The sequence below is a fragment of the Rosa chinensis genome, chromosome 3, assembly GCF_002994745.2.
Source record: "Rosa chinensis cultivar Old Blush chromosome 3, RchiOBHm-V2, whole genome shotgun sequence".
In the NCBI taxonomy this organism is placed as follows: Eukaryota; Viridiplantae; Streptophyta; class Magnoliopsida; order Rosales; family Rosaceae; genus Rosa; species Rosa chinensis.
The window spans coordinates 43640701-43658130 of record NC_037090.1 but is presented as its reverse complement, the minus strand read 5'-3'; the positions used below and the strand labels follow the sequence as shown (position 1 = coordinate 43658130).

Genomic DNA, 17430 nt, shown 5'->3' with positions numbered 1-17430 from the left:
CTAAAAACAGAAACTATGTTATAGTTAGTAATTTGAAGAGAATAACTTAGCCAAATGAGGGAAAATACATATTAAAAACGTCACACTTTGTGCTCTTATCAAATATTAACTCATAAATCAATATTAAATCATCGAGAGCATAATTCGTGAACTCTTGAGAAATCAATCATACTCAAATATCTTAATAATGTAACTGTATACTCGATAATCATTAGTCCTCATAATATTTTCTCAATCAACCACTTTTCGAAAATCATTTCTCAATAACTCAACTCGAATAGCTCGATAATTAATAAAAGCTCTCGGAAAGGAAGTTCAATAATAATCTCATAAATCATAAATAAATCTCATAATAAAATAAATGCTCAAAATTAATACTGCATGCATAATTTAATTAAAATCAAATGTCCACTCACAGTGAATTGGCTAAAGTGGTTGTCTAGTGGAATCCTCGTATATCAGGCTCTACTCATCCTCTTATGAATCTTTAAGTTTGAACGTTCCTTCAACTCCGAGTATTCATGTTCTGTTCCTTTAATAAACATTAAAACTGATAAGCATTCGATCATTAACTCCATTGCTCAATTTCTTTAAAAGTATCTCATTATTTCCAATTGATAATTAATACTAGTCTCAAACAATCCGTCTAATGTAGTACGAGATCGTTTGGGATACGATAATCAAATCTATTTCCAAATAATAATTTTCTTGTCCTACTTGACCTTTTTACTTAACATTTTAAACCTTAAGTGTATAATTCACGATCACCATTTCCACCTGATTCCATCCTTACAGAAATTCCAGGATATAGTAGTATCAGAGTATTCCAATTGGCAACTCAACTCATAAATCTTCATCGAACAATCAATTTAACTTGCTTAAATAAAATGATTAATTTCAGTTTACCCACCTGAGGTTTGGGGGTGTCACCCCCTCTATTCTCAATTTTGAATTTTTACCCCCTGAGCTTTTCCTCAACCGTGTCTAATGTCTCATTTTCCGTCCAAATTGGACGTTAACTCTGACTATCAGACCCACTACAAGGGCTAAAATAGCCATTTCAAGACAAAATTAATTTTTTACTCATTTCTTCTTCTTCCTTTGATCCTCTTCTTCTTGTCTCTCTCATCTCTGATGGGCAGACCCAAAGACTCTCCTCCGATTCAGGCTGTGACGTCAGCTCCTCCGTTCATCCCACCAGCGACTGATTTCTTGTCTTTGGTGTGGATCCGTCCCTCTCCATCAAAAACAAAGTATTCTGGAGCTAAATCCTCAACCTCCACCACCTGAAATCAACTCCAACCAAAATTCCAAACCAAACCCACCACCCAAAATCCACAAAAACCTGCTTGAAACTCCTCAAACTGCACCACCAGAATTCAATCACTATACAATTCACCAACAAATCAAACTGCAACCACTTACCATGGAAATGAATAAAGTTTATTACCGGATGACGACGACCATTACTCTATCAATTCTTGAAGACTCAATAACATAATGAATGGGCTTCCCGACCATTCCCGATGGCTCACCATCATCATTAGACCGGTACTGATCCCCCACCTGAGTTTCTCATTCAATGAATCAAAAGCCACAATCCCAAATTACCAAGCAAGAAAAAAGCAATTGAATATGTTCAAAATCCAACCTTACCTTGTATGCCCAGCAATTGTGAGTAGCACGAGGATCCCTAATATGAGAGAGGAAGGAGAAAGCGGATTGTTAGTCGGAGATGGAAGCGGCTATGAGAAGAAGAAGAGCTGTCAGACCGGGGGGGGGGGGGTCAAGCTTTCGGCCCCAGCAGTGGAGCAAAAATGCAGCGGCAGAGGCTAAAAATCAAAGAGCTTGGCCTAAACCCATTTTTCTCACATACCCAATTGAAGAAATTGGAAGCCTATGGTGTGATCGGTGTGACTCGGACAACTCGCTCTCTAGCTCGGCGGACCACTGGTTGGCCAAAGCGAGTTGCAAGACCGAGTTGGGTGTTGAGGAAAAGGAGAGTCTTTGATGGGTATTGAGGAAAAAGAGGCAGTGAAGGTGGGAGGAGCGGTGGCTATGGCGATGGGGAGGGAATTAGAGATGGAGGAATGAGAGGCGGAGTTGATGACTTCATCTTCGTCCTCGTCAACGACATCGTCTACGGAGGAAGAGGAGAGTCGTCTTAGTCGGGGGCCATGGTGGTGGTGAGGCACTGAGAAAGAGAGAGAATAGAGGAGATGAGAGACACAAGAAGAAGAAATGAGTTATTTAATAAAATAAATAAAAATTTGTCTTGAAATGACTATTTTAGCCCTTGAAGTGGGTCTGATAGTTAGAGTTAACGTCCAATTTGGACGGAAAATGAGACATTGGACACGGTTGAGGAAATTTGAAAAGCTCAGGGGGTAAAAATTCAAAATTGAGAATAGAGGGGGTGAAATGATGACACCTGCAAACCTCAGGGGGGTCAACTGAAATTAATCCTAAACAACAATTACAACATTCAGTTATTTGCCAAAACCGATCCATTCAGTAATTACCAATTCCTTAAATATTTGCCAACTAATTATCACTTCTTAAGACATTTCCACAATAATAACCAACTCATCACTTAATAACTTTGCATAAGCATAACACCACCGAAACTGTCATGCCCCGTACCGAAACTTACCTATTTACCAGTCATTTTGATGGTAAATGATTAAGAATTGTACTTTTATCTTTATTTCGATCATTTAAGAGGACTAAAAGTTGACTTTTTAATTAATTCAGTTTTCGAGGAAACTCCCTTGACAAAGTCGTAGAGCACGTTACTCCGAGTTTGTGGACACGTGGCATGCCTAATTCGAATTTAGCATGAAAGAGTTACGGTCTACGGAAGTTTAGTTATAGGCCGGAGCTTTTTGAGAATCAGTGAAGGGTAAAATCGACTTTTCACAAAGTCAACTATATATGAGGAAAAACCCTTGCCACTTGCTTTTTTTTTTTTTTTCCTCCTCCTTCTCTCTCTTTCTCCCCGGCCGCACGACCTTGTCACTTTCTCTCTCTTGTCGCTCTCTGCAACGCCGAAATTCATGGCGTCCGGCCACCTTTTGGCTACACCACCACCACCAATCGACTCTAGACCCAAGCCCGACCGAAACCCAAGAGAAATTATAGCCAAGTATCAACCCCAACCTTCACATCTGATTTCTAAAATTTTGAACCTCTATTCATCATTTCCTCTTGAGTTCCGGCCATTTCTTTAGCTCGCTGCCGCCTCACACGAACTCAGAGCAAGCTGGTATCAACACTGCAAGCCCGTCACCCACCGATACCGGAATACCCCAGATGCACCCTCACCGGAGTCGTCGGCTCTGGGTTTATTCAATCTCCAAGTTCTAGTTTAAATTGCGCAAGACCACCTCCAAGGATGGAATTAGCTCGTTCTTGTCCACCAAAACCCCATGGTTTCAACCTTCGGTTCTGGCCAAAACCACCCTTTGCGCCTCGTGCGCCGCCGCTGACGCCTGGATCACCGCAGCTCCGCCGCCGGATTTCTACGCTGCTCAAGTAGGTAATTTCGTACCAATTCCTTGGTGAAGTCTCCAACTCGTTTTGGACCAGGGACCCTAACCTATTGTTGTTTAAATTGGCTTTTGAGGTTTGTGGAATTTTGAGAGTTGGGAGTTTCAGACAAGGAGAGGATGATTGGGTCAGTTTTGACAGAAACTGACCATGGTAAGGAGTTGCTTAGATTCTGTTTTGACTTCAAATATTATTAAGAGTTGGATTATTGAACTTGTCATACTTCACAGGACATTGGGTGACCGATGGTGGAGGAATGCTGTTTTGGCGAATCGAGTCTTGGTTTGGAAAAGAAGAATGGTAAAAATCTCGGGGTTGGATATGTTTTGCTTTGTGTTAGTGTACTAGTGAAGATATAATTTTGGGAATTATTGAATTGGAATTAGTTGTGTTGCTTGAATTATATTGGAACTTTGGCATGGTAGTGGAAAGGGGATTGTTATTTGTTAATGGTTAAAAGAATGGAAAAGAGTAGTGATGGTGATATGGTGTCATGGTTAACCAACTGGTGGTTTGGTTTAATAATGGTGATATAGTCCTAAGGAAATCGCCCGCTATTTATCTTTTGGTTTCTGTTAAGGGAAATGTAATCAGATTTAATTAATAAGGAATTTGTATGGAATTTGCATTAGGAACGATTTAAAGGACTCGGTAATGAAAGTGGTATATTTTATTAGTCAAACTTAAGTAAGATTTTCAATGAAGGTCAAAGGAGAAATTATAACTGGGTAGTTTTGTGCTACCATATTTCGGATTTACTGAGCGAGCGGAATTATCCAAAGATGGTAAAAGTGGATTAATTACATAAAGAAGAAATGCTAAATAAAAGGTCGAGTTTGTTGACCCAAATTAGAATATGGGAAGTAGTGCGATCTTTGTTTTCTCGAAGATCTTATACTACGCTAGTCGAATTATTTGAGAATAGCTTTCATTAATTATCGACTTAAGATTAAATGAAGGACTTTTAAAGAATTTGAGCATTGGAATTATTAATCGATTTCTTATCGGTTTTAATGCTCATTAAAGGAACTAACTGGAGTACTCGGAGCTGTAAGATGATTAGATCCCAAAACACGAGGATTCCACTAGACGGCGGCTTAGCCAATTCACTGTGAGTGGACTTTTGATTTTAATTGATGCATGCAAATTAAATTCCGCAAGTTTTGAGTTTATTGATTTATCAACTTAATTACCGAGCATTTTATTTTGGTTTGGATTATTGATTGATTTATTGGTTTGAACTTTTGAATTAAGATTCATTATGCTCGATTTGAGGATTTTGATTTATACGGATTCGGAATTTATACTATTTATTTTATATTTATATTCGGCGAATTGAGATTATTATGAGATTTACGAAATGAGATTTCGATGAAGTAAGACTTTATACTTATTTAGATCCTATTTATATTTGAACTTGAGATGATCTTGGCGTGCGGGATCACGTCTTTATACACTTGGATTCTTATTTCGTGAGAAATCTGGGGAAACTATACAGGTTTATTGGCTTTCGACGATCTTCTTCCTCACCATACGCGGGTCATGTGATTAGGTCTCCTCCTCACTTACTTTGTGTTTGTGAGTGGCAGTTGAGGTAGCTTGTTCTCCTCCTCACCTACTTTGTGTTGGTGAGTGGCAGTAGAGGTGATTTATTCTCCTCCTCACGTGGGTGGTAGTCGAGGTAATGTTCTCCTCCTCGCACAATCTATGTGCGAGTGGTAGTTGAGGTTATTAATTCTCCTCCTCGCACAATCTATGTGTGAGTGGCAGTCGAGGGTAGGTAGAGCCTGAGGGGCTCCATTCCCGTATGGTGAACTCTCTTCCCCGTATCCTTTTTTGTTGTTGTTTTTGACTAGCGGGGCTAGTCCGTTTTACGTTAACCAGTGGGGCTGGTCCCATTTCTCGAGCATCGGAATTTAAATTCTTCGTTGTGGTTATTTGTGACTAGCCCATTTCTTGAGAGGAGCTTCTCGTGATTTGTTTTCTAAATCGTTGCATGCATCGAGAGTTTTAAGGAAATAAATGTGGGAAAGTATAAAATCCATTTGGTTTAAAATTGTTTATTTTTGTCCACTCACGCTAACGTTTTCATATACTTTTCCCCTGGGCCCTTCAGTTTAAAATGCCCAGTTTGCAGGCTAGATCAGTCGAGGTCGGGCGTACATGGAGTTGAGGCAAAGTTATCACCGCTTCCGCATTGTAGGATTTATCGATCCTTTATCCTCCTTACTCTTTATTCCATTACACCTTCTATTTTAGAATTGCTCTGATGACCGTGAAATTCATGTCTTAAGATGAGATTGTGGATTGTGATTTTTGGTTGATGTTGATTTGGGGAGCGGGGTGGCTCCAGGAGAATAAGGATGGATGAATTAGAAGTGTAAATGTTTTCCTACAGGTTTTGGGTAGCCTACTTTTAGGGGAAGTTCTGCCTAAATTTTTGGTCGAATTTCTTCTAAGGTGGGCCCCGCAGGGCCACTTCGGATTTTGGGGTAAAATCCGGGGCGGGTCCTGTCAGAAACTGTAGCTGAAACCATTCTAACAACAAACCAATATTACCATCAATTCAATAAACTGACCAAACCAATTACAGCAGTTTTAGGGTCACCAAACCCAAACTAATTCAACAGAACACATAGCCATTTACCATCTTCTCTCTCCAAGTTGTAATCGATTTATCCCTACTACCTTCCACCACTATTAACCATTCGGGTTCCTAGAAAACATAATACTATTAACAAACAACCCTCAATCCAAACACTTAACTAAAACAGAGTTCGTGCAAAACCCATACCTTGAGAATCTTTATTCAAAGCTGACCCAGTCATCACCTTCTTATCCGAAATACCCAAAACTCCAAATTCACAAACCTCATAATCACATTTAAGCAGCAATAGGTTAGGGTCTTGCTGTCCAAATTGAAATGCAGGCTACCACCAAGGAAAGGTATGAAATTACCTACTTGAGTAGCCTGGAAATCTGGTGGCGGAGCTACGGTGGTCCACGCACCGGCGGTAGCGCGTGCGGTGGTTCTGATAAGAAACAAAGGTCAGATTTTGGGGGCTTTGGTAGTTCGTGAAGCCCTTACTCGATTTGTTGTTAGGATTCTTATTCTTATCATAGGCTATTTTGTCTTGTGGGCTTTGTTGGGCCATGTTACATGTTGTCCTTTTGGGCCGTTGTCCAGATAGTGGGTTTTAGGTAGTTTCTACACCCAGTTGCTTAAATAGTAGGGATGCATTGTTGTAAGCATCATTGAAGAATATTGAAACTTACATTTGCTTAATTTCTCTTTGTTTTCCTTTCATTCCTTTTGCAACCGATGTAGTTTCACGGCTACGACCCTGGGGATCGTAAGAACTGGTATCAGAGCCATCAACTGGGCTTGTTTCCTGTGAGTCCGGCGGTGTACAGCAGTGGGATCTCTGGCGGGTGTTACAGCATCACCCTCATGGTAGCCCTAGCTACCCACCATCTCCTCAATTTCCATCGCAACCAAGCTACACACCGTCTTCTTCTCAAATTCCATTCCAACCAAGTTACCCACCACCATCACCACCTTCCTAAATTCCATTCCAACCAAGTTACCCACCACCATCACCACCTTCCCAAACAATCATCAATGGGTATGTTTTTCCTCACTAATTTCCACACCTTTCTACAAATCACGCTCAGTTGAGCACCGCTGCACCTTCGCCACACATTTACCCGTGTTCTCAGAACCAGCATTACTCAAGTACCGGGCTCTTCACCACCATACCCCAGTCACTTCAAATTCCAATTGACCCTCATCCGAGTGAAATCTATCACCATTACCCTTCTACCCAACCTCATGTCATTCCCACAAAACAGTCGCTTACCCCACCTGTGTTAGTTCCTACTGATGAACATTGGGAACCTCCCCAATTTTCAATTACAGCCGTGACTAATGAAGACCCTTCTTCAATTGCTCTTCAACTTGATATGGGTCACAAGTTAGAGACCAAAATTTCTACTCGGCGCGTGGATGTGGGGGATGAAGAAATGTTGGAGTCTCAAAATCCAGAATCAGTAGCCCAACCAGTGGAGTCTCAAATTTGTGATGAGATAAACAAGCGTTTGTTCAAGTACGCTTGGGTGCTTCACAAGCTCCAAGTTGAGCGTAAAAGGAGTACTACCATTGACATTGCTCTCTGGAAATCTGAGACTACCAAGTGCAATAACTCTTGCATTGTCGTTGATGTTCTGGAATGTAATGGGTATTTCAAGTATGCCCAGAAGGTGTTTGATGAAATGACTCTTAGAGCTGTTCCTGTGAGCACTAGTGGATTTGATGTGTTTTTCAAATGTGAATGTTTCTAAAACGGTGGTGCTTTCAAATTCAAAGGAGCTTGCAATCTCGTGTTTTCAATTAATGATGATCAAGTTGCTAAAGGGGTTGAAACACATAGCAGCAGTAACCATGTTGCATCATTGTCTTTCCGGCAAAACTCCAGGGTATTCCTACAAGTGGGTTCAAGGAAACTGTGAATTTGACATATGATTCTATTATTGAACAGCAGATTACGATGAATGATGCATTTTACAAACAATTAGCTCTGGTGTATCGATTTTGCAAGTTGGGTCCTTTTGATAAGGCAAAAGTAGGGCTGTCACTCGGTCGGTTCGAATCGGTTATAGGTATTACCAACTTCAAAACCAAAGCTTTCGGTTTCAAAATTGAGCTACCAATTACCAACCAAAATTTTCGGTTTTTAATCATAACTACCAAATTCGGTATTACCAACTTTAGAACAACTAATTCTTTATAATTAAAATCAGAACGAACAAAACTAGGTTCTTCAATTTTATAGTCGTCAACTTAGTACTCATCTCCTAATTATAGCTTTCTTTTGTATATTTGACATCAAGTTTGAGTCATTTTCAATAAAACTAGGTTATTTAACCATCTTTGACTAGGTTACTTAAAATACATGTACTATTAATGTAGTATATGTAGTAATGTTCATACTATTATGAAAAATTTTATGTTTATTTCTTAATATACATGTATGTGTATTTAAAACCATAGTATATAAAGCTAATATTTAGATAATCGGTAGATTCGGTATTTACCAAAACCAAACCAACTGTTTCGATAATTTTTCAATTTCGGTTTTATAATTTTTCAATTTCGGTTTTATCGGTCTCGGTTACCAAAAAGTCGGTTTACCAAACTTAAAACATCGGTTGGTATTCGGTCGGTTTAGTAATTACCAAACCAAGTGGTAGCCCTAGGCAAAAGGGATACTATATGATGTAATTAAGCATTCTTTTGACTCCACCATTGTTACTGATAATGACTTCTTGAATGGTAATATTGGTGAAGAGAATTTGTCTACTGGAGACAAATATGAAAAAGTGCACGTGACTTCTGAAATGGTGCTAGCTAGAGAAAATATGGCAGAAATGGAAATCAAAAGTTCATGCCAAATTCAATCTTGACAGAGAGATGGTGATATGTTCTGCTGATGCACAATCTGCAGCAAAGGGAGTGCAATGGTTCATTCTCTGCTTACAACTTCGTCATTATGAGATCAAGGAGGCTAAACTCATTTGCAAGGAAGCATTCGACGAACTTGGTGAACTGACTCATAACTCATTGTCTCAGGCCTTCACTACATTGGATTTAAATTCTCAACATATTAGAAAGCTTCTGAGAGTATCTTGTCTGGTATGCTTAAGCTCTATTGTAATTGCTTGAATGATAAAGTTGGAGAAGACAATTGGCCTCTTGATGAGTGGATTGAGAAAATAAATAGGGATGTCAATAATTTGTTTGATAAATGGTTGAGTAGTGAAACTAGACTTTATAGTTTCCACGATGATACTGTTCGTGACAAAGGTTGGGTGCTTGCTACTCTTGGTGAAATTTTTTATGCTGCTCACGTCAGTGTAGAAGCTTTGTTTCAATTGCTAGACAAGAAAATTAGTGGCATAGTTGCTGACAAATTGGACAGGAAGCCTTCTTTGGGTTCTAAAGTCCTTGATTCAAAGGAAGCAACCAAACTTGTTAGTGAGCATAATGATATTTTTATTACCATTTGCACTAAGCCTCCTGATGATTTCAAAGTTGATGATCACATATTTGATTTCCACAGAATTTCATTAAAAGCCTGATTGCGTTCTATTTGAGATACATTAATCAGCTGCCTAGCCTTAAAAGGTATGATGATAGTCATGCTAAAGTTTCATCTACCGTTTTGAATGATGAAAATTATATGTTTGTGACTGTCGTGAATCTAGTTTTGAAGTACTGTCCAATTGGTATAGTTGAGGTACCAAAGAAGTGGTTTTTGGACGCGACAAGTATGAATTCTCATATCATAGAAGTGATGAGTCTTGCTTTTGAGTTGCTAATGCATCAACACATTTGGTTACATTGCATTTCAAGTCGTCTTGTCCACATTGCTTCTGTAACAAAGTCTTGCTCAGAAAATTCTGAAATTCCATTTGGCACTTACTATCTTATAAAACCTAATAAAGTTTTCATCATAGCTGTGTATAGAGGCCAATTGAAGACACAACTCATTGATGATGTAGTCAACAAACTGATTACACAACCTGCATTCAACAAGAAATTGGATATTTTCCAGTCAAGTTATTTAAGTGGAGGTATTGTAGTCTCCTCTGATGTGCATGATTTGGATGATAGTGCTTTCAATGATAATGCTGGGAATTTGCTTCCTGATGACACATTTGGGATAATGGTAAGGAACGCCAACTTGTTTCATGAATATATGGACGTGCTTGCCAAAATGCTTTTAGTTTAAATGTTAGTCTAATGGATACAATTGTTGCTGCATTATGTGGAAAGGGCATTGACTCCATTGAGTCACATGTCAAGATGGATGGTGTTGGAATTTCATTTTTATTTTGGTTGCTTGCATTTCCTAATACGAAGTTCAAAAGAGAAGTTGCAAGTATAATCCAAAGCTTGGCATATCATATTGACAATCAGATGGTGGGCTGGAATGTTATACATGCCTTGATGTATGAAGAGGGATTCATTATTGAGTTTTTTGAGAAACCAAAAGACAGGAAACTTGAAGCTTTGACATATGCTACTACCAATTCGAGAATTGATGATCTGAACTGGCAAGGGACACCTTACCTTGCCACTGTGGATATTTATGTTCTGTACAGGAAAATGATGTTTCATATGCTTCAAGTGAAGTTCTCAAAAGCTGCAGTTATTCATGGCGCAGCCTATATAAACTTGAGAGTTAAAGCTTACATGGTTGGTGGCTGTTATAAAGACATTGCTCACACTTGGTTGTCAAAATTTCCAGCAGTTCAATTTTGCAGTTTAAGTGATGATGCACATATAGGTCCGCTACTAATTGACAGAGCTAATGCATTTCTTTCGCTTAAGCTAACCCAGATTGTCCATACTGCGAACATTGGATTTGAGCTCCGCACTGGTTTGAACATGATGTACTCTAAACTATTGGTTATGCCTCTGCTTGTCATGTCTGCAAGTGTTTCTCTATTTGAGTATCTATATTGTTGGAATGTTGATTCATCAATGACAGAACATGAGTCGGTTTTTCTAGAGTGATAGGAGCATTTTAATGTGATGTTTTAATTGTTATTTCCTCATATTTACTTAGTAATTATTTCCTTAAATGAATCCTTCTTGTTTAGGAAAGTTACTATTTTTAAGAAGTTTCTATTTTTAGTAATAGTTTCTATTTTCAGGTCCTATGGAGCAAACTTGCTGAAATGAGCTCAAAAAGAGAAAGAAAAGCTAGGAAACGTTGGAGAGAGCTGAGACAAGGCACAAGGACTGCATAAATGAGCTGAAACAAAGATATGAAGTTTTCCTGGTCCAGCCAGGAAATCCTGTTTCAACCAGGAAATCCTATTCAGAAGAGGAAACTTTGTCAAGCAAGACTCCTGAGCCAACCAGGAAGCATGATCAAAATAATGAAGGAAAATGACATTGAGAGAAGAGTCCTGGAAGCACTAGGAGACCTTATGGCTTGGAGATGACACATGCAGGCCCAAGAACCTTCTAGGTTAATGTGGATTTTCAGCAAATGAAGAAAGCCCATTGGATTTTGGGTTGTTGGACATAAGCAAGATATTTTTGGGAATTAAATCTGATTTTTTCTTGAGAAATCATGAAGATAACGTGAAAAATCAAGAAGAAATCAAGGAAAAACGTTTGAGATAAGCTAGGGAGAATTTCAAGGATTGTGCAACGAGATAAGGCTCAAAACAAGTCCAGATTCGTTCCTAAATCCCCTCAAGATATTTTGGACGAAAATAAAGAATAAAATCTGCATTTTAACTTGAAAATCAAGAGAAAATCAAGGGGCAACGTTAAAGATAAGGCCATGGAGAGATTTAAGTGAGAAAATCTTGGGAGAGTTTCAAGGGATTGTGCAACAAGATAAGTCTTGAAACAAGTCCTGATTCGCTCCTCAATTCCCTCAAGATATGTTGGCCAAAATTAATGAATTAAAATATGCAATTTTAATGTGAAAATCAAGAGAAAATCAAGGGGATGACATTAAGGATAAAGCCATGGAGAGATTTAAGGAAGAAAATATCCAAAATGCGTCCAGATACATTGTCTAGGTACATGCCTAGATATTTGGCCGAAATTTATGAATAAAATCAGATTAAATCATTGGAAATTTGGCAACAATATATTAAGGATTTATTTTGAAGCTTTTTGATTGGTTGGATGACACAACAGAGCTGACGTGGCGCTACGTGATTGCTCGAAGTTATGTGGCATTATTAGATTAATTCCTTGGGAAATTAAAAGAAGCATCATGAAGCTTGGAGAGCCTTTGACGTTCCCCTGTATATACTCAACATCCTTGGACGTTTTCTACACCACATACTTTCATTCAGAAAATCCTCCAAAAACGTTAGAAATCTCTCTCCCTCTTTCCATTCTCTAGTTGCAAGTTCTAAATCTTCAAGCAAGGAGAGGAAGAAGAAGGAGCCGTGAAGACCTAACCTCCATCATCCACCTTGAAGACTTGCTTCCAAGATTCAAGATCCCAATGTTTCAAGCTCTCCATATCCATCTCCACTCACGGTGTAATTCATTCTTTTTCCTTGTAATCTTTTGATTTCCTTGTTTGATTTCGTATGAACTTGTTTTTAGTTAACAATAATGTTTGGGGCAAAGTTTAACCCCAATTTCTATGTTTAAATAAATATTTTGAATTCCATAATTGTGATTCTAAGTTGCTTATGTGAGTTGTTCTATTGAATTTGCTTGATAGAAAACTTTTATATGTTTATCTTATTTGAGTCGACACTTATAGGATTTGCATGTAATTGGTGCTAGATTTAGGTAAACGATTCACCTAATAGTTTTTTGAACCTAAATCACAAGTATTAAAGGCTTTGGACAAAGGTCGAATTCAATTGAAGAGGATTGCAAATAGGTGAACTTATTCATACTAGGTTGTGTGCACTTAAGTTGATAACCTTTCTCTATGCTTCTTGCGTTGAACATGTTTTGATTAGCTAGCTTTCTAGACCTTGATTGCATGTTTAATAGGATTGATCTAGGTGCTTTCACTTAGGTTAATTAGTAAAAGAAAGTAAAATATGAGAAATCATTTGCGTCAAATGTTTCACATGATTAACTTCTTTCTCATGACTTGGATGAACAATTATAGGGTTTGAATCGAGTTTAATCATATGGAATTGGTTTTTATCTTTGTTTCTTATGTTTCATTCTTGTACATGTGTTTTTACATTTTCTTTATTTTGTTTATTTTAATTTTTGAAACCCTAATGTTAAAACCCCTCTTGTATCTTTACTTTGTATTTATCCTTTGTTTTATTTTTTTTATATTATATTTTATATTTGTATTAATTCTTTAATTGTTTTACAATGACAGGTGTACCATCAATCCCCGGATTAGAACGATCCCTATTTACCGTATACTAACGATGACATTTCAGGGTTAAATTATGCGCTTGCTTTTAGCGTATCATAGAGAAAGGAGGTGTTGAAAATGTGCACAAATGGGGTTGGTACAAACTCCAGATTGTAGCAAATGCTACAGTGGGAGTTGATTACTTTTTGCAAGCTGCAACTCTGCAAGAATTGGTACAATTTTCTAGTGATCGGATTTCTATATATAAGCTCTTGGTTAACATCACGCTTCTTAGTCTTGGGTGTCTTATGATGGCTTTGGCTTTACTTCTTGGTGAATATTTTGAAATGCTGCAGGCTGCACCCATTGCTTCCTTGACAGTTGTAAAATTCGTGAGGAGCACCATAATAATAGTGATGATACAGTTCGTGATAAATGTAATGAACTCATCGTTTCTACTTGTGAAGAGGATCATTGCTATGGCTGCACATTCAGCTCCGCTTGCTGCCTTCCAGACTTTACATAACAACTATACTTCTATTGCGAAAGTTGGTGTTTTACAATGCTCATGGAGAAGTTGGTAGCTCTCTTTGTTTTCTAGCTACCATTACTACAGGCATGACGGCATGCCTTATTTTAGGGGGGCAGAATTGTTAGGATTCTTATTCTTATCATAGGCTATTTTGTCTTGTGGGCTTTGTTGGGCCATGTTACGTGTTATCCTTTTGGGTCATGGTCCAGATAGTGGGTTCTAGGTAGTTTCTACACCCAGTTGCTTAAATAGTAGGGATGCATTGTTGTAAGCATCATTGAAGAATATTGAAACTTACATTTGCTTAATTTCTCTTTGTTTTCCTTTCCTTCCTTTTGCAACCAATGTCGTTTCATGGCTACAACCTTGGGGATCGTATCATTTGTGGTGCTCGTACATCTTGGAGTTGGCCGGAGATGGCAAATCGGTCATGACAACTTGATTTCCAGGGAAGGCGGTACTGCATTTTCAGCGTCGGTTGGGGAAGTTACCTTTCATTTTTGGTCTCCGTGGTCCACTGAGTTGAGAGGTGGTGGTGGTGTGGTAAGGAGTCGCCGGAAACCGATGAAGATCGCTGAGTACCATGGCGGAAACTATGATGTCCTCGCGCGATGTCTGGAGACGGTGAGGGTCGGGCCTTGGTCGGATTTATGTGTTGCATCAATTGGTTGTGGTGGTTTTGTGAAATGGTGGCTGGAGGTGGTGGTCTCCAGTGATGGCAGAGGAAGAGAGGTCGGATTATCCGATGAAGAATTAAAATTCCACAGACCGTAACTTAATCATACGAACTCGGATTAAAGGATACCGCATGTCCACGAATGTGGTTTAACAAGCTCTACGACTTTCGTCAAGGGAGTTCTCTCAAAAACTAAATTAAATAAAAAGTCAACTTTTTGACCCACTAAAAGGTCAAAATTCAAGTAAAAAGGAAAACTTTATTCGTTTACCGTCCAAATGACCAGTAAACAGGTAAGTTTAGGTACGGGCCGGGCATGACAGTATAGGTTCTATATGTACATTTTTGTACCTTTCGATTAGATTAGTAACATATTCTATGTTTTTTTTTTTTATGCGTTATATTTCTAGGTAGGTCAAATCTCTACTATGCAACTTTAAATATCTACTCTATATATACAATTGAAACAATGATGTTTGAATTTTTGTTCTAATGTTTTTCGTCTTATAATATAGGTATATAACTATTCGATATTTCTAAACCTACATCTTAGGAATATATATTGATTACATAGGAATGCATTTAGTCTTATATATCTAAAAATTATTCATTAATGAATTGTAGATTTTGGAATTTGAATTTGAAATTTAAAATTGAGCTAAAATTGTAATTCAATCAGTGAATTTGAAATTATTTATCTAATTTGGTTCTAAGGGTAAAATAGACTATTAAAAAAATCAAATGACTACAATTAATAAGAAAAGATGTGCGACTACATCCAACTTTTATATAACAAAAAGGACTTGGATTGAAAATGATACATCCCGGATCTCAAGTTACAGGTTTACTAGTCATTCGGATAGTGAACGACATTTACTTTTACTTTTGACTCCATTTCGATCTTTTATGGGGCCATAAAAGTTGACTTTTCGTATCATTCGTCATTTGAGAAAATTTTCTTCATGGAAGTTGTAGAAGATGTCAAACCAAGTTCGGGACATGCGGCACGCCGAAATCGGAGTTTGTATACCAAAGTTATGTTGAAAAATGTAAAAGTTACTGTTTTGGTAAATTACCTATAAATAGAAAAATCACCTCGGTAACTTGTCATTTCCGAAAAATCACCTTTTTACCACTGTTGATTTTCTCTCTCTCTGACCCGTGAACATGACTCGATTCGGTTTACTTCGTCCGCCGTTTTCTGCATCGTCAGGCCACCTCTGGCTACGCCAGATGTGCCGTTCAGAAAGCTCTGCCGTCCCCTTGAAGTCTGGGGAGGATATTGGAGTTGATTTGGCCCATGGAAGAAGAATTGAAGCTCGAAACATTTGCAACCAACTCGTTTTCTTCTTCTGGTGGAATTCGGCCGACTCAGGCCGCGCCACCACCCATAACTTGAAGCTCTCTCCTTCGTCGTTCCAACCCACCTAGCTACCAACTTTAATTTTCTTGGAGAAGGAAGAATTGACGATCGGAAGGAAATTTGGGATTTCTAGGGTTCTTCGGCTTTTGAGATAAATTCCGACCTTATCCTTTGAAATCTGACTTTGTGGTAGTTGGAGAAGTTGTTTGGGATGTAAATGTGGTGACCCAATTCGGGGGTTAGCCGGCGGCGCGTGGGAGGCGCGTGCGGCCGTTTTCGGCCATCAATTTTTGCTAGTTGGGTTCCTTGTACCGTGTAGAACTTGTGGGTATGAGTTTGGTGGAAATTGGAGGAAGTTTGGTATCGATTAGGAATTTACGAAGTTTCGGAGTTTCAGGTGTTGATTTCTAGAAATCCGACCGTTGGATTTCTTTCGTTTCTATTCTAGAAGGAAAAATTTTGGTAAGTGAACCTGAACTATGGACCACTACGAATTTTAGTACATAAAATTCTAAAACATAAACTTTGGTACATCAAATTAGAAGCCCGACTCAATATACATACACGACGTCAATGACATCGTTAGTTTGTCATATTTTGGGGGGTAAAACGGTCTCTCTATCTCTCTCTTCCCCTTCCTTACTTTACTTTGTCATTTTGCCTCTTAAATCCCAAGCCCCTCTACTCATAACCACCGCCGCCGTCGCCGACGCCTCTGCCACAACCTCACCACCTGTCTCAACTACACCGACTTTGGCCTCTTCTTCCTGACCTGGTCTCGCCCCTTTCTCGTCCTCTCTCTATCTCCTCTATCCTTCTCTCTCTCTCCTCTCTTCAGAACTCGATCGGCAGGCCCTCCCCTCTCTATTCGGATCGATTCCCACCAAAACAAACATGGTTCTCTTTCCGGAGACAAATCGAGACAACACAATGGGACTTTCACCAATAACTTATCCATCACCAACAATCAATTTCATTTAATATCCCATTCAACACTACTCGAACAATTTCTCAAGCCAGACACAAAACAAGAAACAATTCCTTCTAGAACTTTGAATTTACCTTCAACAAGTCAGATTTGCAGTCTAGGTTTGGACTCCCTCGAAGCAGTTTTCTGAAAACTAGAAGGAGAACTCGGTGATGAACTAGTATCTAAGCCTTACTGTGCACAACCTAGAAATCTTCAAAGTTTAACTTCTACTCAAGGTCAGGCCTCATCCAGGGAATCAGTCGAACCAGAAACTAAGCCCAGACGCGTTGGAGATGTCGCCAACGTAGAAACAGCATCGAACCCGAGCTAACCCAGAAACTAAGTCGACAAAACTCCATCAATTTTGAAAACCAATTAGCCTAACACGTAGAGAATGGCTTGAAGATGAGTTTCCATACCAGATGCAGCTTAATCGGCCGCCGGAAATTGCAGAGGTTGCCGGTGAAG

At 38.8% G+C, this 17430-nt stretch overlaps 3 long non-coding RNA genes across 4 annotated transcripts; 2 read left to right on the top strand and 1 right to left on the bottom strand.

Annotated features, from left to right (window-relative positions):
* Window positions 1–431: 431 nt before the first annotated feature.
* On the bottom strand, window positions 432–2224 carry LOC112193283. Of its 2 annotated transcripts, XR_002933830.2 has the most exons (4): window positions 1657–2224; window positions 1451–1566; window positions 911–1364; window positions 432–526 (listed from the first exon to the last, which is right to left on the bottom strand). It is a non-coding gene; the product is annotated as an uncharacterized LOC112193283 (long non-coding RNA). The 2 variants fall into 2 exon arrangements; XR_002933829.2 differs by lacking the exon at window positions 432–526 and having other exon boundaries at window positions 823–1364.
* Window positions 2225–2941: 717 nt separating this feature from the next.
* Window positions 2942–3931, top strand: LOC112193755. The gene is made up of 2 exons (XR_002934009.2): window positions 2942–3702; window positions 3780–3931. It is a non-coding gene; the product is annotated as an uncharacterized LOC112193755 (long non-coding RNA).
* An 8665-nt stretch (window positions 3932–12596) lies between these two features.
* On the top strand, window positions 12597–14331 carry LOC121052025. The gene is made up of 3 exons (XR_005807786.1): window positions 12597–12627; window positions 13443–13654; window positions 13778–14331. It is a non-coding gene; the product is annotated as an uncharacterized LOC121052025 (long non-coding RNA).
* Window positions 14332–17430: the final 3099 nt, after the last annotated feature.